A 7,345-nucleotide genomic window follows, 5' to 3' on the forward strand; every position below is an offset into this window, starting at 1 on the left:
TGAGCCTGAAGCCACTTCTAGGTTCTCTGTTTAGAAGTAGGCAGAGGCAGCTGCTAGTCTAGCTGCTGTGGGGTACATAAACAAAGTGTTTTATGCAAAATGTGCAGCCAAGTGTGAGTCTAGGAGCTTGGAGGAACCTCACCCATTTCACTAGTCATTGAAATAAAACATGCTCTCTACCTGACAGAGTTGAATAACAAATCAATGAATTAGAAAATATTTCTGAGAAAATAAACCCAGGACATGGCATCAAGGACAAGATTTTAAAAATATATAAAGAATAAATTAAAGAGCCGTAGATAGACCAAAAGTTTCCAATATTCCTCTTATAAAAGTCCTGGAGGATGGAATGGATGAAATGGCACACATGAACTCTTTGAGGATATAATGGCTGAAAATTTTTTGAAGTAAAGACAATACTTTTTCAGATTGAAAGTACACTCCAAGTACAAAACAGTTTAAATAAGCGTAAATTTATATCTAGGTACATCATGTAAGATTCCAGAACATCAAGGTTAAGAGAAAATCTTAAAAGATACCAGAAATAAAAGACCAATAACATACAAAAATGCTGAGCTGATCTCAATTTTTGTTTAAAAAAGAATCTAAATAAAGTGAAATGATACCTACAAAGTACTGAGGGTGGGAGGGGACAATGAACACGGAATTTTATAATCAATTAAATTATCATTTATAAACAAGAGCAAAATAAAGGCATTTCCAGGCATTCAAGACTAAGAAAGTTCATTTCAGGTTCTCACTAAAAGAATTATTAAAATATGTATTATAAAAAAGCAAAGTAAACAAAGTGAGAATATGTTATTTCTGAAAATTGCAGAAATTAAAAAGAATTATGAAATTTATCAGTAAATTTGATTTCCACTGTAAAAAGAAATGAACATTTTTAATGGTAAAACTACAATTTCTAACCTAGGGGTTAACAAACTTTTTAAGTGAAAGACCAGATAGAAAATATTTTGGGTTTCAGGGTCACACAATTTCTGTTGTAACTACTCAGTTTTGCCATTGTAGGGCAAAAGCAGCCATAGACAGTGTGTAGATAAATGAGTGTGGCTGTGTGCCAATAAAACTTTATTCATAAAAAAGCCCTGGCTGATGTAGCTCAGTGGATTGAGTGTGGGCCTGCGAACCAAACAACTGCAGTTCGATTCCCAGTCAGAGCACAGGCCTGGGCTGCAGGCCCGTTCCCAGCAAGGGATGCACGTGAAGCAACCACACATTGATATTTCTCTCCTTCCCTCTAAAGAAAAATAAATAAAATCTTAAAAAAAAAAACCTTTAATTTGCCCTGGCTGGTGTAGCTCAGTGGATTGAGTACAGGCCTGCGAACCAGAGGATTGTGGTACGATTCCCAGTCAGGGCACATGCCTGGGTTGCAAGCTGGTTCCCTGCAGGCCAGTTCCCAGCAGGGGACGCATGAAAGGCAACCGTACATTGATGTTTCTCTCCCTTTCTCCTTCCCCTCTAAAGAAAAGAAAAAAAAAAAAAACCTTTATTCATAAAAAACACGTGACCAGTCAGTAGGTTGCAGTTTGCCAGCCTCTCCTCTAAATTATGTTTATTATTTAATGTTTTTAAATAAGTTAAATAAATAAAAATAAGTTATCATTAAAGCATACTAAGATTACTTTTATTGTTGAGGGAAGGATACAAATGCTGGGTAATTGTGGACTTGTTTAGAATATCTTTGGATGGAGAAGTATCTTGAACTTTTATCAACTACTACCAAAGTTAGACTCAGTTGAGAGCGATGTTCTTTGGAAACAGAACAGAAGAGAGAACTCTGTCAGAGACAGTGTAGGAAAAAAGGTAAGGATGAGGAAGGCATTTGATCTATACAATCTTTTTGCCTAAGGCTGGCTCTGGGGTTTTATTGAAGTAGTGATTAAGCATAAACTGTTTTCCACTAATGAACTGCCATTCATCTTTTGGGTTCAACTTTGATTTTTCTTACCCTCAAGTCTGGGTGAATTGTTCTCCCTGTATGCTTCCCACAGTACCTTAATATTTATACCTAATGTAATCAATCCTTAACATGCTTGATCATATTTGCCAGTCTGTTATTACTCATTCCTCATAGAAAATGAGCTCTGTTATTATGGTTGTTTCATTCATTATTGTATCTCTCATGCCAAGACAATGTCTGCCACATAGTAGATTCTGCACAAATGTTTGTTAAATTAATAAATGAATGAATCATTATGTCTGTTGAATTAATGACACATGAACATATACTAAGATATATAACTTTCATTTCTAGAGTTACAATGTCTTCTTGATCTTTCAAATTCATTCAACAAACAAATAATAAATTGGCACTCACTATAAGCCAGGTGCCATTCTAAGTGCTGAGAATACAGTGAACAAAAATGGACAAAATTCCTGCTTCATATTTCTTACATTCTAATGGAGGTAGGAGGTAATAAACATTTAGAAATGTTTGCTAGTGAAAACCTTTATTACCAGTAAAAGAATTGCCCTCTGATGGTTCAGGACTTTAGAGCTTCAAAGTTCACATCAACCCTCTCTAAGTAAGGTGATGCAGATGGGCAAAGAAATTGTACTGAATATGTATTAAGCTCACTCAGTCCTGGCATACTACACTGTTCAATGAATCCCTAATGTCAACTTATTTATTTATCATTGAATGCAAGATGTTCTAAAATACTTAGGCAATTGATGCTTCTTCTTAAATTGTATAGTATGGGAAAAATGCATTAAAATGAACATTGGAAAAATTAAGTTTTAAACTCAGGTTTGCCAACATTTAACGTGTGAGCTGAAGCAAATTATTTCCCCTCCCTGGGTCTCAGTTCTTCCCATGAGAGAATTGGGTTCAATCAGTGTTTCTAAAAATTCAGCCACTTTCATACCACCTCCATGATTTTTACCATATTTGTATACCACTTCTTATATTCACCTATTAACTTTTAAAAAATAAAAATATGACTCTTTTGTATAAAGTTTATCTTTAATAGCAAATATAAAATCATGACAGTGATGTACTTCTTAATGCATCTTATTAAGACTATAAATATTAAAATGTTTTAAAGTATTATCCAAAAGCATTCCACATACCATAGGTAGTATATCTATTTCATTTAGAAACCTTGGATTATATGATTTTCAAGTCCTCTTCGAGCATTAAATATTATCATTTTATAAAGTTCTTCTTTATGATCATTTATCTCAAAAGGCTCTTGACATTTTCTTCTTTCTAGATGCAAAACATCCACATTTAAATACCAAATATATAAGACAATGCTCTGATATTTGAAAATAATTAAAGCTTGTGCCTTGCTTTAATACCTCTCTCTCTCTCTCTCTTTGTTTCTCTCATTCAACATCTTAGAATATTTGCCAGAGTAAATTTCTGGTTCTTTCTTACATGGTGTATTTTTTCATTCTTTCATTTTAAGATTATCTGTGTCCTTAAATTTAAATAATATTTTCATAGGCAGCATCTAGTTCTATTTTTTAAAATTCAGTCTGGAAAACATCTACCTTTTATGTGGAGAGTTTAATTAATTTATATTTAAATTAATTATTGATATGGTTGGTTTTAAGTCTACCATCATTTTTATTATTATTATTTTGTGTGTGTGTGTTGGTTGCTCCAGAGCTTACAATATACATCCTTGACTTACCAGATATATTTCTAAGTGAAAGCTATGTAGGTAGTGTCATTTAACAAGGTACAGAGCATAACAAAATTTCCACATCTCATCTAAACTTTCAAAAATCAAAATCCCAGGGCTACCTTTTACCCATGGGACAAGCTATATATTGTTTATAGAAAAAAGTTGTTTATTCCACTTAAATTTGCAAGCAAAGATAGGTATTAAGGCTGTTTCTACAAGGGTTGCATGAAGACTGTATCAAGCAGGATAGTTTCAATTATGTTGCAGTAACAGACTCCCAAATCTCAGTGGCTTAAAACAACTAAGATTTTTTTTAGCATTTTTATTTTTATTTTTTCCGTGAATTTTTTAAAAATATATTTTATTAATTATGCCATTACAGTTGTTCTATTTCCCCCCTTCATTCCCCTCCACCCTGCACACCCCCTCCCCCACCATTTCCCCCCTTTAGTTTATGACCATGTGTCTCAAGTTCTTTGGATTCTATATTTCCCCTACTATTCTTGCCCTCCCTCCTATCTATTTTCTACCTACCATCTATGCTACTTATTTTCTGTACCTTCTCCCCCCTTCCCTTCTCCCACTCCCCTGTTGCTAACTCGCCATGTGATCTTCATTTTTATGGTTCTGCTCCTGATCTAGCTGTCCTCTTAGTTTGCTTTTGTTTTAGGTTGTGGTTGTTAATACTGTGAGTTTGCTGTCCTTTCACTGTTCATCTTTTTTATCTTCTTTTTCTTAGGTAAGTTCCTTTAACATTTCATATAATAAGGGCTTGGTGATGATGAACTCCTTGAATTTGATCTTATCTGAGAAGCACTTTATCTGCCCTTCCATTCTAAATGAAAGCTTTGCTGGATAGATCAATCTTGGATGTAGGTCTTTGGATTTCATGACTTGGAATACTTCTTTCCAGCTCCTTCTTGCCTGTAAGGTCTCTTTTGAGAAATCAGCTGACAGTCTGATGGGAACTCCTTTGTAGGTGACTGTCCCCTTATCTCTTGCTGCTTCTAGGATTCTCTCCTTCATTTTAATCTTGGCTAAGGTAATGATGATGTGCATTGGTGTGTTCCTTCTTGGGTCCAACTTCTTTTGGGACTCTCTGAGCTTCCTGGATTTCCTGGAAGTCAATTTCCTTTGCCAGATTGGGGAAATTCTCCTTTATTATTTGTTCAAATAAGTTTTCCACTGGTGGCTGTTCTTCTTCCCCTTCTGGTATCCCTATAATTCAGATGTTGGAGCATTTAAAGATGTCCTGTAGGTTCCTAAGCCTCTCCTCATTTTTTTGAATTTTTGTTCTTGATCCTTTTCTGATTGGTCATTTTTTCCTCCTTCTGGTCCACTCCTCTAATTTGAGTCCCAGTATCCTTTCCATTACTATTGGTTTCCTGTGTATTTCCCTTCATTTCAATTAGTTTAGCTTCCATATGTTCCTCTAATTTGTGGCTAAAATCAACCAGTTCTCTGAGCATCCTGATCACCAGTGTTTTGAACTGTGCATCTGAAAGTTTGGCTATTTCTTCATCACTTAGATTTATGGGTTCTGGGGCTCTGAGTTGTTCTTGAGGCATGTTTTGATCTGTTCATGCCTGTTACGTATGAGGAGCAGAGCCTTAGTTGTTCACCAGGGCAGGGCTACCCAGGTCGCTGATTTGTGACACTATATGTGGGGGCGAGGTCAGAGAGGGACAATGGTGGCTCTCTCTGCCACTTCTCACCACCAGGGCCTGCGCGGTCTGTCTCACCACCGCTAGCTCCTTCACCGGTTTATCTGCGTGCAAATGTGTGACCACGGTCCGCCCTCAGTGGGTCTGCCTGCTTCTCCACACCTGGGATCCGCCCAGGGCAGCTGGCGCATCTGGGTCGCGCGCCCGGGTCTGTCTGGTGGATCTTTCCTGCCTGACCCTGCTCTGCTGCTGGCTCTGCCCCTCTTACTGGTTTGGCTGAAGGGTTCGTTGTTGTCAGACTTCCATGCAGTTCAATTTTCTGTGGTTTGGCTGTGTTTTTGTTGCTAAAACTTTGTTGTTTTTAAACTTGGTTGCGTGAGAAGGCGAAGTGCTTCCACCTATGCCTCCATCTTGGCGGAAGTCTTAAAACAACTAAGATTTAATTCTTGCTCATGCTCCTTGTTCATCAAGCATAAGCTGGGAATCTGCCCCATCTTGTCTCTTTTTAGGACCTGGGATGATGGAACAGCCACTCTCTGGAGCATTGTTGTTTTTAATGGCAGGAAGAAAGAAAGCTCTAACTGATACATTAATTAAGTCATAAGACAGAAATGACACATGCCACTAGTGCTTGTAAGTTATCAGCAAGAACTGGTCACATGGCCCTACCTAACCCTAAAGATCCAGAAAATACAACTCCACCATGAGCCCAGAAAGAGAATCATAATATTTGGTAAACATCATTAATGATTACCACAGGATTTTTTTTTTTGCTGGTTCCAGAGTTTTAGCTCCTGAAAGGTTAATGCTGCTTACTCTTCCTGCTTTCAATGAGTTTAACCTTAAAATTAATACTCCTAAGAAAATGAAAAATAATTATGAAACAATGTTAGATGGTTTGGGGAATGCTATTGGTTGTTGGGAATAAAAGAACCAGGTGCTGACAGTTGGTACTATTTCCCTCCCCTGGAGTTGGAAATGCTTAAGCTGGGATGAATTTCTGTCTAAAAAACTGTTTGATTGTATTGGTTTAATAATGGGACAGGTCCATTTCATCCAAAGCTAAGGAATTTGTAGGCAAAGGGAAGGCAGTGGTAACCACACTCCCCATGTAGTCATAGGCTGCTTAGGGTCTTGACTCTTTTTTAGGGAGAAGGTGAAATCAGGATTTTTAAGATGAAATGTATGCTCCTCCCAGAGAAAGAAGGATCAGAGAAGAAAGGCAGATAACTCTGGTAATCAGGTGCTGTTAAAATTACAGATACTCTTCTCAGTGTTTAAAATGTCCTTATGAAGTAGTTATTCAGAAATTCAGTATTAGAGAAAGCATTCACCACAGCTGATTGGGAAAAAGATGTAAAATAAAACTAGGTATTACATAAACCTATGCAGAATTAAAAACAAAACCATTTCTTCTCTCCTTTTCATATTTTCTCCATTTCACTTGTATTCATTGCTATTTCATTTCAAAATGCCATTTAAAGTTGGTCAGATGTTGAAATACAAGTGCTTATGATTAATGCTTGGCACTTTAATACAGTCACAAATAAAATTTTATAGATTCCTTTGCTAGGAGAGCTATGCTGTCATTATTAGATGACAAGCCAAACCAATGGGATTTTCCAGAAAGACTGAATTATATGGCAGTGTCCCACAAATCAGATAGAAATAGACCTGCCAGGCAAGTCACCAACTTTTCTACATTAGAATGTACTATTTACTCACCAGTGCAATCTGGAAGGCTAGGTCAGTACCATGCTCTTTAAATAGAGCCAATAAAAGTAAAGGACTTTGTTGCTAGAGTAGCCCAAAGATCATATTCTAGGGTCGGCATTAATCAAAGTGTAGTATGGGAGGCCAATGGTAGTCAACAGATCAGTGCCAGTCTATGATCTCTTTACAAGTCCACCTAGAGTTGCACCAGAATGTGAATCAATGCATTACTTCCAACACCAAGAAGGGCTTCCTGCAAATGTATACATATATTTGTTTTTATTTATATATGTGTTTATATTTGTA

This window comes from Artibeus jamaicensis, unplaced genomic scaffold, assembly GCF_021234435.1.
Source record: "Artibeus jamaicensis isolate MK-2021 breed Jamaican fruit bat unplaced genomic scaffold, CSHL_Jam_final scaffold_378, whole genome shotgun sequence".
Taxonomy (NCBI): domain Eukaryota; kingdom Metazoa; phylum Chordata; class Mammalia; order Chiroptera; family Phyllostomidae; genus Artibeus; species Artibeus jamaicensis.